Source organism: Giraffa tippelskirchi, chromosome 10 (genome assembly GCF_054371585.1).
Source record: "Giraffa tippelskirchi isolate mGirTip1 chromosome 10, T2T-mGirTip1v1.2.pri, whole genome shotgun sequence".
Lineage (NCBI taxonomy): Eukaryota > Metazoa > Chordata > Mammalia > Artiodactyla > Giraffidae > Giraffa > Giraffa tippelskirchi.
This window is the reverse complement of record NC_137284.1, coordinates 25,865,958-25,877,899: the sequence shown is the minus strand read 5'-3', so window position 1 is coordinate 25,877,899 and position 11,942 is coordinate 25,865,958. Positions and strand designations below refer to the sequence as shown.

At 36.5% G+C, this 11,942-nt stretch overlaps 1 long non-coding RNA gene across 1 annotated transcript in view; it reads left to right on the top strand.

The window, feature by feature from the left end:
- Positions 1-217: 217 nt before the first annotated feature.
- LOC145523466 (uncharacterized) overlaps positions 218-11,942 on the top strand; it is a 35,315-nt gene continuing 23,590 nt past the window's right edge. The window contains exons 1-2 of the long non-coding RNA XR_014066588.1: positions 218-362; positions 2,718-2,791. This is a non-coding gene — a long non-coding RNA (uncharacterized LOC145523466). The remainder of the gene's footprint in view (positions 363-2,717; positions 2,792-11,942) is intronic.

Here is an 11,942-nt window from a genome sequence, read left to right as displayed (position 1 = left end):
TCAGTATTTATGAATGAATGCCAAATGTATTCAACTAATACATATGTTAAAATGCACACTACACATCTTACTTTTGACTAATGAGATTTCAAATCCACCCTGATTCACTCCCGTTTACAGAAGGAAATTAAAAAATTGATTGGTTACTTCCTCCGGTGCCTGTGGACACCTTGATTGGCCAGCTGCCGGTGGCTAGGCAACCGGGCGGAGAATCTTTGGAACAAGTAGCAGACTTCATCACAGCAGGAGCCGTGAGGCAAGAAGCTCTGGGATCAATTAAAATGCCAGGCTTTTCCAGGCTGGTTTCCAGCGCATCTGTGCATGATTCCACATAAATTTAGGGAATTAGAGATCAGACAAAGGTAAACATTTCTGTGCTTTGCTTAGCATTGATTCAGAATGAGAGGGTGAAATATGCCACAGCCATTCAGCCTGGAGGGGGTTTACACCTTCAGCTGATTTTTTCCCCCTCAATTGCTTTATTATTTTAGGTAGGTTTTAATCGAAGGCTGCTTAAATCATCTGTGTGTTCCTTTGAGGAGGGGAAGAGAAAAACAAAGGGAAAACCAGTTCTTACTTTCATAGACTAAACAGTAGATTATGACTCATTCTTTAAATTCATAGTCACACTTCTCAAAGAGAAAATTATTAATGTTCTTTATTTTCCAGCTGTTTGGTCTTCTGAGCTTAGTTTAGATAAAAAGCTCATTCATGCCCCACAGAGAAGGAAAGACATTTTCTCCTTAAAAGTCTGTAAAAGTCTGACCTTTGCAGAACCTTCTCCACTTTTATTTTTTTGTTTTCTTATTTTGTCTATCCCTTGGAGTCCGTAGTTATGGCTGTTTTCCTAGGTAGAATGTCTTGTCTTGCCTATGTGTTGGGGAAGGATTGAACTTCCACAGACTCTTTCATACCTGGGCTGAGGTAAGGGGTTGGAGGTGAATCTCTGAGGTAGCAAGCATCAAATGAAAATAGTTCACAGAGATGGGGAAAATGCAGACAAGAAATTGGAAGTTAGGCAAGTTAGAGACTATGCAAATATCATGAAGTGCAAATGATAATATTTTAAATTCTATAGAAAAAGACAATCACAGATATGGCATAGAATTACATTTTATTAAATAACAGAAAGAACCAGATAGTCATTCGCTTTGCTTCACTAAGCGTAATACTCTGGAGGTCCCTCCAAACTGTTGCAAAAGACAGCATTTTATGATTTTTTTATGGTGGAATAACATTCTATTATGTGTGTATGCATATATATGTGTATATATATATACACCATATCTTCTTTATCCATTTATCTGTTGATAGATACCTAGGATGCTTCTCTATCTTGCTAAGTTGCTTCTGTTGTATCTGATTCTTTATGCCCCACAGACTGTAGCCCGCCAGGCTTCTTAGTCTGTGGAATTCTCCAGGCAAGAATACTGAAGTGGGTTGCCATTCCCTTCTCCAGGGAATCTTGCTGATCCAAGGATAGAGCATTTGTCCCTTATGTCTCCTGCATTGGCAGGTGGGTTCTTTACCACTAGCACCACCTGGAGAATGACAAATACTCTACGTTATCACTTATATTTGGATTCTAAAAAATAAAACAAGCGCATATAACAAAACAGGCACAGACTCAAAGATACAGAGAGCAAACTAGTGGTCAGCGGGGAGAGGGAAGTGGGGAAGGGTGAGATAAGGGTATGGGACTAGCAGACACAAACTACGGGGTATAAAATAAATAAGCAACAAGGAAAAATTATACATAGGGATATATAGCCATTATTTTGTAATAATTGTTAACGGAGTATAATATAAAGTTAGTTGTTCAGTCGTGTCCGACTCTTTGTGACCCCCCAGGCTCCTTTGTCCGTGGAATTTTCCAGGCAAGAATACTGGAGTGGGTTGCCGTTTCCTTCTCCAGGGAATCTTCCTGACCCAGGGATTGAATTCAGGTCCCCAGCACTGCAGGCAGACTCTTTACCATCTAAACCACCAGGAAAGTGGTGGAGTATAATATAAGCTATAAAAATATTGAATCACTATGTTGTACACCTGAATTAATATAATATTATAAACTAACTATATGCCAATAAAAAAAAAAGAAAAGAAGGCCATCAGCTTTAGCTACATATTTAATGTGGAATTAGACATGGGGGCTTTGAAGTAACTTCACGAACTTGACCAACTCATTATCTCGTAGTCCCCAAGCCAGTAACAAGTGTTGGGAAAAAAAATCTCCAACATTATTTTTAGATATATAGTTGTCAAATTTCATGAATTAATTTTTTTAAATTTTAGTAAAAAAGTAAGTTTTTTTAGTATAAGAAAAGAAATCACACAAATTGCAAGTTTGTAACCACTTACAGGTACTACAGTTTTAGAAATATTAAATCATTCTAGTGATTTGGACCACTTATCTGATGAACTGACCCACTCTAATATAATGTGTTCTGTCTGAAACTTTACTTTTCTGATAATAGCTACACCTGTTTTCTTTTTCCACGGTATGTCTTTTCTCATTCTTTTACTTTCAACCTTTTTGAAAATCTTTCATCTTCAATCATTTTCTTATGAACAGCCTATAAGACATGATAGAAAATCTGTGTCTTTTAACTAGAACAGTTAATATTTTAGAAAAGCAAGGAAAAAAAGAATATTTATTGAGCATGTAGGTCTGAGTTCAGTGCTGTACATCTATTTTATGTTTTTAATTCCCACAACAGCCCTGAGAGGAAGACACCATATCTATTCTGCAAGTGAGGAGCCTGATGTCCTGTAACATGCCGAAACTTCCACGGTAATGAATGACAAAGCTCCTGCCTTTCTGACTGTCAAGCCCAAATTCTTTCTGCCTCATCACATATAATTTTCTCACTCTCAAGAAATCTTATACAATGAGGATTATCTACCTAAAGTTAGACTTAATCATTCATTCTGTATATAACTTAAGCGCAAGTATAATATAATGTAAATTCGTAATGACCACTTCCAGGAAAAAACAAAAGTTTGAGAAAATTTCCGTTTAACTCTCTCCTGCCATTGGTCTTAACAGAGACTGTAAGAGAAAGGGCAATCTCACAACAGAAACAATATGTGAAAAAGTTAAAACTTGAACTCTTGAGTCTAATGTGCCAACTCTAGGTACCTTCAGAGTAATGTCATACAACTCTTGCCGAAGTACACAGTGAAATATATTAGAAAGAGAGCTAGTGAAGGTTTAAAACTCAAGCAACTTGTAGAAGGGTACTTTAATTTTCTGTCATCCACAAGTGCATGTAATTAATGCTGCTTATATGCAGTTGGCATATTTATGACTTGAGTTCTTTTCTTATATCCACTCTTCATTTTTTTCCTACCTATTAGCAGCACTCAGACACATGGGAGCAGCTTACTGAAATTCAGTGGGAGCTGAAAAATTGTCTAAAAAGACATCAATAAAATAATTTCTAAAAAGCAGTGATTACTTCTGCCACATTCTTTGAGCTGATTTAAATCAAATTTAGGAAATTTGTAATTTAGAAAAATTCTGCTTCTTTTTTGAAGATATTATTTTGTTTTTTTCTTAAAAAGGGAGTTTATCAATAATATGACTCTAATTGGCAAATGATTATAGATTGTGAGTTTAGTAGGATATAAATGAACTGAGTATAACAGCATTAACTATTGAGTTTTCAATGATTATCTTGGGTATGTTCATTGCAGCTGTAGTTAATTTTGCACAAAATGAATACGTAAGAGGAGACTTCTGATTTTGGCAGCATAAATAACTGAGCTAACATAGATTCTTCTCTTCCATAACATATAGAAATGCTAGATAAAAATTTAACAAAAATAAGTATATAAATAAAATAAGTAATTGAACTCAGAAGAAATAATGGAAGTCCCAGTTTCCAGAAAACATAAGGGAACTCATAGTGAAAAAGGAAAGTGATTTCATTAATTCTGCAATATTCTGAGGAGGAGAAAATCTTGATATAGGTTCTACAATTTAGGAGTCTAGGGTTTATTCCTTCCCTAAGAGCTGAAGAGTAGTGACTTAAAGCTGGAATGAGGGCTCTTTATAAATTTAAATAAACTAAATAAACACAATTACAGCAGCCTCCTTCATGCTGCTGCTGCTGCTAAGTCGCTTCAGTCGTGTCCGACTCTGTGCGACCCCATAGACGGCAGCCCACCAGGCTCCGCCGTCCCTGGGATTCTCCAGGCAAGAATACTGGAGTGGGTTGCCGTTTCCTTCTCCAGTGCATGAAAGGCAAAAGTGAAAGTGAAGTCGCTCAGTCGTCCGACTCTCAGCGACCCCATGGACTGTAGCCTACCAGGCTCCTCCGTCCATGGGATTTTCCAGGCAAGAGTACTGGAGTGGGGTGCCATTGCCTTCTCCGCTCCTTCATGCAAAGGGAACTAAAAAAAATCTCAGTACAGAAAAAGACATGGAATCTTGATTCTGAGTGGGGGAAAAAAAGGAGTTCCATTAGAAACCAAAATTTTGGTTAAAAGAAATTTAGGACAAAGTGTAATGGTTCAATATTCATGTCATACAATTTCTTAAATGAGTGAATAAAAATAATTGAGAAGAACAGATAATGATTGAGAATATTTCATATTTTTTTGGCTGTGTGGCATATGGATCTTCGTTCCCCAACCAGGGAAAAACCCAAGTTCCCTGTATTGGGAACGTACAGTCTTAACCACTGGACCACCAGGAAAGTCCCAGAAAAAGGATAGATATTAAAATCATCCATATTGGGGGAAAAAAAGAAGTATAACTTATTTAATGCAGTTAAGATTATTCTATATCTAGAAAATAGTAGAGACATTTTTTAGTATATGAACTCACAAATGAGATCAGCAAGATTGCAGGATATGAGTCCAATATATACATATTGTTTGTATTTCTATATACTAACAATGAACAATCTTAAAATGAAATTAGAAAATAATTCCACACACAATAACATCAAAAAGAGCAAAATACTTAGAATAAATTTAACAAAGTAAGTAAAAGACTTGCACACTGAAAACTATAAAACTATTCAGAAAAATTAAAGATCTAAATAAATAAAAGGTATTTCAAGTTCTTGGATCAGAAGACACAATATCCCTAAGAAGAAAATTCTCTAAACTGATATGTAGATTCAACATAACCACAATTAAAATCCCAGAGAGAATTTTGTAGGAATCGACTAACTGACCCTATAATTTATATAAGAATGGCAGTCTCCCTGAAGAGCCATAAGAATTTCAAAAACTATGAACAAAGATGGAAGACTCATTCTACCCATTTTGAAAACTTACTAAAAGCTACAGTAATTAAGACAATGCAGCTTTACATAAAGATAGACATCTAGATCAATGAAACTGAGATTATAAAAATTAACCCTCACATTTATAAATGATTGGTGTTCAACAGAAACAGCCAGGCAATTCTATGAGAGAAATTCCATTGGGACAATTGTATATTTATATAAAATAAAATTAATTTAGAGCCATATCTTCCATCGTACACAAATCTTACCTCAAAATAGATCGTATATCTACCTATAAGAGCTAAAACGATACAACTTCTAGCAGAAAACACAAGACATCATAGGTTAGGCAAAGAATTCTTAGGTATGAAAGTGACAACAAAATTCATAAAAAGAAAATATGTATAGTGGACTCAATCAAATTTTAAACTTTTTAAGCTTCAAAATATACCATTAAAAAGGAAAAGATTTTTAAAAAGGAAAAGATAACCCATCCACAGCACACAGATATTTGTAAATCATGTATTCATAAAGGGCTTTTGTAGGACTATATAGAAAACTCAACAAGATGAAAACACATAGCAATTTAAAATGGTTAAAGGCATAAGTAGATATTTTGTTAAAGAAGATAAATGGCTAATAAGCAGATGAATACATGCCCAATATCATTAGTCATTAGGTAACTGAAAATTAAAGCTACAATATGATAATACTTCACACCCACTAGAATGTCCATAATAAAAAAGACAGGTAGCATCAAGTGTTGGTGAGAATGTGGGGAAAATGTAGCTCATATATGACTAATAGGAATAGAAAAATGGTACAACCAGTATGGGAAATTATTTCAGTTCAGTCGCTCAGTTGTGTCCAACTCTTTGTGACCCCATGAACTGCAGCACGCCAGACCTCCCTGTCCATCACCAACTCCTGGAGTTTACCCAAAATTCATGTCCATTGAGTCAGTGATGCCATCCAACCATCTCATCCTCTGTCGTCCCCTTCTTCTCCTGCCTTCAATCTTTCCCAGCATCAGGGTCTTTTCCAATGAGTCACCTTTTCGCATCAGGTGGCCAAAGTATTGAAGTTTCAACTTCAACATCAATCCTTCCAATGAACACCCAGGACTGATCTCCTTTAGGAAGGACTGGTTGGATCTCCTTGCAGTCCAAGGGACTCTAAAGAGTCTTCTCCAACACCACAGTTCAAAAGTAACAATTCTTCAGTGCTCAGCTTTCTTTATAGTCCAACTCTCACATCCATACATGACTACTGTAAAAACCATAACTTTGACTAGACGGACCTTTGTTGACAAAGTAATGTCTCTGCTTTTTAATATGCTGTCTAGGTTGGTCATAACTTTTCTCCCAAGGAGTAAGCATCTTTTAATTTCATGGCTGCAATCACCATCTGCAGGGATTTTGGAGTCCAGAAAAATAAAGTCAGCCACTGTTTCCCCATTTATTTGCCATGAAGTGATGGGACTGGATGCCATGATCTTAGTTTTCTGAATGTTGAGCTTTAAGCCAACTTTTCCACTCTTTTCTTTCACTTTCATCAAGAGGCTCTTTAGTTCTTCTTCACTTTCTGCCATAAGGGTGGTGTCATCTGCATATCTGAGGTTATTGATATTTCTTCCGGCAATTTTGATTCTAGCTGGTGCTTCTTCCAGCCCAGCATTTCTCATGATGTACTCTGCATATAAGTTAAATAAGCAGGGTGACAATACACAGCCTTGACGTACTCCTTTTCCTATTTGGAACCAGTCTGTTGTTTCATGTCCAGTTCTAACTGTTGCTTCCTGACCTGCATACAGGTTTCTCAAGAGACAGGTCAGGTGGTCTGGTATTCCCATCTCTTTAAGAATTTTCCACAGCTTATTGTGATCCACACAGTCAAAGGCTTTGGCATAGCCAATAAAGCAGAAATAGATGTTTCTCTGGAACTCTCTTGCTTTTTTGATGATCCAGCGGATGTTGGCAATTTGATCTCTGGTTCCTCTGCCTTTTCTAAATCCAGCTTGAACATCTGGAAGTTCACGGTTCACGTATTGCTGAAGCCTGGCTTAGAGAATTTGAGAAATTATTTGGCAATACCTTAAAGAGACAAACACAAACTTGCTGAATTATTTCAGTAGGGCTGTCATAAAAATTATTGTCGATGGGAAGTTTAAGAAACAGAAATGTATTTTCTCATAGTTGTGGAGCCTGAAGACCAAGATCAAGGTGTGGGCAGGTTTGATTTCTTCCAATACCTCTCCTCTTGACTTGCTGCTTGCTGCATTCTCTCTGTGTCCTCACATGGCCTCTCCCCTATGACAGGCATGCTCAGTGTTTCTCCCTCATCTAAAAAGGACACCAATCATGTAAGATTAGAACCCTATTCATATCACCTCATTTAATCATATTTACTTCTTTCAAAGCCCTATATCCACATATAGTCATTAAGAAACTTGGAGGAACATAATTCCGTTCACAATACCTACTATCGGACACAACTTGGTGATTGAACATCAAGAAACTCAGCCCACTCCTTCTTATCTACCAAAAAGAAATGTAAATATATGTTTATGCAAAGACTTGTATGTGAATATTTATAGAAGTGTCACTCATAACAGCCATAAACGTGAAACAATTCTAACGTCCATAGATTAGTGATTGAATAAACAACACGTAGTCTATCCATTCAATGGACTAATGCTTAGCAATAAAACAGGAAAAAAGTTCCGATCCTGCCCCAACAGAGATGGACTTCAAAAACATTATACTGAGTTAAAGCAACCACTATTTGGTAATAACTTAACATGAATTATAATTTATAAAAATCTTGAATCCCTGTTTCAAGCACATCACTGTATGTTGTACAGCAAAACTAATAAAATACTGTAAATCAACTATACTTCATTTTTTTTTAAAGCAGCCAGATACAGAAGACTATATGTTGTAGGATCATATTTGCATGAAGTATCCAGAAAAGACAGAGCTGTAGAGGAAAAAGTCAAGCTAAGGGTTACCTGAGGCTGGGCGGGGAACTGGGGATTAAACTGCACAGGCGCACAAAGGAACTTTTGGGAATGATCAAAACTTCCAAAACTGGATTGTGGTGATGGTTGCAGAATTCTAGAAATGTACTGAGAACCATCTATTTGCATACTTACAATGAGTAAATTTTATATTATGTAAATTATATCTCAATAAAGCTATGGGGGAGAAATTTCAGGAAAGAAATAGTGCAGGAATTCATGGTAGAGTCGGTTCATGAACCCTAACACCTTCTCCTTCCTCATATGTCACATTCCTTTTTGGAAATGACATACTTATTTTACAATGGTTTAGAGTCATTAAAAAAATACTTTGAAATGAGCTATTGATCATGAGACCTTGGTTTTCAGGACAGGTCAAACATAGACAGAGGTGACTTTCTATTGTGGAAACATTTGTTATTTGGAATCATTTTTCAGCACTGGTTTTGATTCAAGATCACAAAACTAATTTCTTTCAAACTTTAAAAGGATGTTGTTAAGCATTAGATCCTCTCCCCACCCCCAAGAGCCAATTAGAAGCAAAATATACCACACATTTCTCATTCTCATTAAAGATCAAGGCTACACCAGAAATCATACTACAGGTAAGATGTCAATTAATTTTAAATTGCATGTTGATGATTGCATTCATTTATGAGTTTTCCTTCCAGATTTTTTCCCTTATGGGAAAAACAATAAACAATGGGCTGTTCTTTGTTCTTTGACTGATATTCTCATTTCAGTTAGAATTTTTCAAGCAACTGTAGAAATGTTAATGTCACTATGATGCTTTCTCAAAGTCCAAAGTCTTCAAAATCCTTTTGGATCTGGTCCCACTTCCCAAGCCAAAAGTCACTTCCAGCTTTATGCTAGGAACACTTAATTGTAGTTTTTGATTTTTACTGTGCCACATAGATTTCATATAATTTGGATATATCCTTGCATCTAAAGCTAGTTGGTGTCTTTGTCCAAGTCCTAAGCTGAATTAACTTACCATGAACTCTGTGACCCCAAAATTATATCAAACCATAATATCAGTGCCCAGTTTGCAAAATCAAAGTAAGGCATGCAGCAAGAATGCATTTCTGTGTCAGCTAATGAGGCATTACTTTCTAAAGTCAAAATCTCCTAACAGACAGACATTTTTAATCATTTCATTGTTACATTGCAGGTTTCAAAGTTCAAATTATAATTGCCACAGAACAACCAAAGCAATCAGAACTTTTTTTTAATGTCTCTAAAGTGCATGGAAAAAACTTAGATGCCAAGTAATAGAAAACATTGAAAAAAAACTAGATATAAAGTTGTTTAGTATAACTGAATTAGGACCTATTTCTAGGTTTAGTTTCAGAATTACTTTTCATCAACTGTCACCTTAAATAAATCATTTCAATCTCTAATCTCAGTTTCTTCATTGGGACAAGGATGTAAGAATACTTACGTTTCAGGATTATTTTGAGGACTGAGAAAGATATCATAGGAAATTCTTAAACTGAGATATTTGAACCACCTTCTGACTGATTGTGAAATCCTTAAAACTGCAAGAGAACTTTGGTATGCAGGGTCTCCATAGTTTTCATCAGTTCTCAGAGGAGTTTGGATGCTCAAAATTCCCTGAGATGGGATACATAGGTACTTGGTAAATACAAGTTTGGTGATAACTTTTGAAAATATGTTTACGATATCAATAATCTCTTTCCTTCTTTCTGGAACATATGATCAGATTAAAATTGAACACAGGATAGGAGTCCATTCTGAAGCCTCTTTTATGCCACTTGTGTACACGTACTTAACAGACATGAGAGGCAGTACAACTTGGAGATCAGAAATGTGACCTGAGGGCCTGAGCGTGGCTCCCCAGCTTACCATGTTTGACCGTGAGCAGGTTGGCTCCAGTTTCCTCAGGTGCTCCAGTTTCCTCATCTGTAAAGTAAGGACAATAATAACCACCTCATCGTTTATTCTGAGCCAGAATGTGAGAAGTGCTCAAGTCAGTGACTGTCTCATGGTAAACAAAGAGAACAGAGAAATACGTGATCTGAGCCCTCCCCTCACGGAACTCAGTGGAATGGAGACTATTTAAATGTTTTAGCCCACAGGGTCTCCAATCCCATTGTGATTTGCTTTGTTACCACTGGTCTTTTGTTACAACTGATGTTGACTAGATGTGGAAATATAAGATAGTTTAACCTAGAAATATTGTTTTATTTGCGTAAAAGATAATGTCCTATCTTCTTTTTTGTTGTTGTTGTTACTTTTTTAAAATTAGTTTATTTATCTATTTTTTAACTTTACAATATTGTATTTAATGTCCTATCTTCTATATAAGAAGTCTCTGCTCCTATACCCTTTTATTGGCCACTGAACTTTTGTCACTTCAGTTCAGTTGCTCAGTTGTGTCCGACTCTGCCACCCCATGGACTGCAGCACGCCAGGCCTCCCTGTCCATCACCAACTCTTGGAGCTTGCTCAAACTCATGTCCATCAAGTCAGTGATGCCATCCAAACATCTCATCCTCTGTCGTCTCCTTCTCCTCCTGCCTTCAATCTTTCCCAGCATCAGGGTCTTTTCCAATGACTAAGTTCTTGGCATCAGGTGGCCAAAGTATTGGAGTTCCAGCTTCAGCATCAGTCCTTCCAATGAATATTCAGGACTGATTTCCTTTAGGATTGACTGGCTTGATCTTCTTGCAGTCTTCTGTATAATCTTTTTAATCTTTGAGTATGTTAAGAGCTATTAGAATAATTTTATACACAATCAACTTTTTAGGTGAAAATAATAACAGTAATAATTATTATTAACATTTATTTAATGATTACCATGTGTCAGACTTATGCTAGAAAATTTATATCCATGAATTTGCTTAATCCTTAGGATAGTTCTTTGAGATAGACACTGTTTTCCCCATTTTACAGATGAGGAAGCCAAGGTAAATTAGGCTAAGTTACTCTCTCATAGAGCAGGCATTATTTACTAGATCTGAGGTTCATATTCAAGTTGATTTCTTAATTAGTAATTTTGCATTGTTGTTGTTCAATCACTCAGTTGTGTCTGACTCTTTGCAACCCGTGGACTGCAACACAACAGGTTTCCCTGTCCTTCACCATCTCCTGGAGTTTGCTCAAACTCATGTCTGTTGAGTTGGTGATGCCATCCAACCATCTCATCCTCTGTTGTCCCTTCTCCTTCTTTCTATTTTAAGTTTTATAACAATTTTATTTTAGGTTTCATAATTTAAAGTATACTTTACAAAGGTTATTCATAGAATACTGCCTTTGAAAATTCTACCATTTTTTAAATGCCACAAAATAGTTAAAAGTAAGATAGTAAATTAGTTAAAAGTAACTTAGTAAATTCTAGCAAGATGTATTGGGTTCTCCAGAGAAGCAGAATTAATATGTATGTATACAGTAGTCCCCTGCTTATTGGTGAAGGATACTTTCCAAGACCCATAGTGGATGCCAGAAACATCAGATAGTAACAAACCCTGTATATTCTATGTGTTGTGTGTGTTAGTTGCTCAGTTGTGTCTGACTCTTTGCAACCCCATGCATGGATGTAGCCTACCAGGCTCCTCTGTCCATGGGATTCTCCAGGCAAGAATACTGGAGTGGGTTGCCATATCCTCCTCCAGGGGATCTTCCTGACCCAGGGATCGAACCTGAGTCTCCCACATTGCAGG